This window comes from Schistocerca nitens, chromosome 2, assembly GCF_023898315.1.
Source record: "Schistocerca nitens isolate TAMUIC-IGC-003100 chromosome 2, iqSchNite1.1, whole genome shotgun sequence".
NCBI lineage: Eukaryota > Metazoa > Arthropoda > Insecta > Orthoptera > Acrididae > Schistocerca > Schistocerca nitens.
The window spans coordinates 221,857,980-221,861,111 of NC_064615.1; the positions used below are offsets into that span (position 1 = coordinate 221,857,980).

The window sequence follows — 3,132 nt, forward strand, 5'->3', positions numbered from 1 at the left end:
TAGGTATGTCAACAACGTGTGCTATCTGCGACAATAGTAGATTCCATGGAGCACAGCAGTGTTGCTACTATTTAAGTTCCTACCTACGAATAAGAGATATTAGAGATAAAGTTAGTGGACTGCTTTTAGATGCTGATTCTGAAATTATTGGTATATCGGTGCACAACTTAAATAATTTGACAGTTCAGAGGCCTCCTTTAGCAGGATACAGATTAGCTGGCTGTTTTCCAAGGAGTTCCTCGCTCAGTGGGGGAGTGGCTATGTACGTGAAAAACAGTATTCCATTTGAGTCCATAGACTTATCACGGCACTGCACTGAACAGAATCTGAAAGTTAAAACTGGGGCAGTTGAGTTTAGTGAAACTAAAATTCTAATTTTTGTTGTTGTATGGCCCTTAACTCTGACTTCAGAGCATTTCAGCTCAAGCTACAGAAGATTCTTGATTCACTTTATAGGAAGTACCAGAAATTTCTTATATGTGGTGACTTCAATATTAATTTTGTGTATGGTTGTGCAAGAAGAAGGATGTTGGTAGATCTCCTGAATTCGTATTACCTGATGCAGACTATGTTTTTTCCACCTAGGGTACAGGGGAAAAGTGGCACAGCCATAGATGATATTTTTATTCATTCTTCATTACTAGATGGACATCCTGTTAGTAAAAGGGTGAATGGCATTTCAGACTATGATGCACAAATTTTAACACTACATAGTCAAATGGGGGATGCCCCAGGGGTCAGTGCTGGGGCCATTCCTGTTCCTTATTTATATAAATGATATGCCCTCTGGTACTACGGGTAACTCGAAAAAAATATTTGTGTTTGCTGATGACACTATCTTGGTAGTAAAGGATGTTGTGTGCAACATTGGCACTGTTTCAAATAGTGCAGTTCATGACAAGTTCATGGCTTGTAGAAAATAAATTAACGCTAAATCACAGTACGACTCAGTTTTTACAGTTTCTAACACACAACTCAACAAAACCTGATGTTTTAATTTCACAGAGTGGGCATATTATTAGTGAAACTGAACAGTTCAAATTTATAGGTGTTCAGATAGATAGTAAACTGTCATGGAAAGCCCACGTTCAGGATCTTGTTCAAAGACTTAATGCTGCCACTTTTACTATTCGAATGGTATCTGAAGCAAGTGATCGTTCGACACGAATATTAGTCTACTTCGCTTATTTTCATTCACTTATGTCGTAATGTATTATATTTGGGGTAACTCTTCCCATTCTGAAAGGATATTTTTGTCTCAGAAAGGGGCGGTTCGTGCAATAAGTGGTTTAAGTTTGCGAACTTCTTGTCGACTCCTGTTCTCTAGTCTGGGTAGTTTCGGTATTCTGACATTGGCCTCTCAATATATGTATTCCATACTATCATTTCTTGTTAACAATATCAGCTTATTCTCAAGAGTGAGCAACTTTCACTTAGTTAATACTCGGCATAAATCCAATCTGCATTCCTTAACTTTTGTGCAGAAAGGTGTGCAGTACACTGATGCATCCATTTTCAATAATCTACCACTAGTATTCAAAAGTCTTAGCAGCCAACCACGCCGTTTCAAATCGAAGCTGAAGAGTTCTCTCATGGGTCACTCCTGCTATTTTGTTGAGGAGTTCCTTGAAAAATTAAGCTAATTCTTATGTTATATTGTTGATTGCGTTTTCTTAAAGTTATGGCTTGACTTTTTTTGGGTTCGTAAACATTTTATTTTTATCTGTTATTACTTTTATCTTGTAATTTCATGTACTGACACGTTCCATGTCTTTGGGGATTTGCTCCTCAATTTGGTGCTACATAACTTGACGTGTAAATAAAATAAATAAAACAAATCGTAGAGGGACACCATGATATGAACACAGTAAGCAGATCCAGAAGGATATAGTTTGCAGTAGAGGCTTGCACAGGATAGAGTAGCATGGAGAGCTGCATCAAACCGTTCTTTGGACTGACGTCCACAACAACACATCATAAATAGACATACAGGAATTGGACAAAAATGTGGAATTTTTTTTCGCTCCGTCTTCAGGCCATAAGTGGCCCATCGGGACCATCCGACCGACATGTCTTCCTCGGCTGAGGATGCGGATAGGAGGGGCGTGTGGTCAGCACACCGCTCTCCCGGTCGTGATGATGGTTTTCTTTGACCGGAGACGCTACTATTCCGTCGAGTAGCTCCTCCATTGGCATCACGAGACTGAGTGCACGCCGAAAAATGGCAACAGCACATGGCGGCCCGGATGGTCATCCATCCAAGTGCCGGCCACGCCCGACAGCGCTTAACTTCGGTGATCTGACGAGAACCGATGTATCCACTGCGGCAAGGTCATTGCCAAAAATGTGGAAACTTCGCGATAAATTCGTTCTTGCGCATAAACGCAGATGATGGCCAAGCCTGCAGGTTACGCCGTCGTGCTTGACCACGAACGGCACTTGTGCTGCGCCCTCAACGGTTGCAAATGGAACTCGTGGTCAGCACAGTGTTCTGTGCAGTTATGAGTACATTTTGTCGGAGCTAACTAAATTCCAACGTGGTCGAATTGTTAGTGCTCGAATGGTCGGTGCTTCCGTAACGAAGGGAACGGAAGTGTTCGGTGTTTCGAGAGGCACCGCATTCATGGAAAGCGGAGAAACACGATCCGCTAGGACACAATGCGGATGAAAATCTATGTTGAGTGATCATGACATGCCGTCATTGAAGAGGACTGCGATGAGAAACAGGACGACGGCTGCAAAAGTCGCTGCGGAACTGAATGCCGCACACGCGAATCCTATCGGCATCAAAGTAACACGAAGGAAACTCCAGGAGCAGGTAACTGCAGGACGAGCTGGAGTCCAAAAACACTCATTGGTGATGAAGTGGTCATCACAGGGAAACATGGTGCCGAAGTCATAAAACCTGGACTACGGAATAATGGAAGAAAGTGTCATAATTTTGTCGGATGAGTCTTGCGGCAACTGGTTCTAACTGGTGGCCGAGTTTACGTCCGAAGAGTGAAACGTGGCAGGGGTTCGTTGATGATTTGGGCAGCCATATCATGGTATTCCATGGGCCTTGTGGTAACTCTGCAACATGGTTAATGGCCAAGATTACGTGCCCATTTTGGCTAATCAGGTCCAGTCCAG

At 42.7% G+C, this 3,132-nt stretch overlaps 1 pseudogene; it reads right to left on the bottom strand.

Moving 5' to 3' along the window:
* Positions 1–2,222: 2,222 nt before the first annotated feature.
* Positions 2,223–2,340, bottom strand: LOC126238112 (5S ribosomal RNA; annotated as a pseudogene).
* Positions 2,341–3,132: the final 792 nt, after the last annotated feature.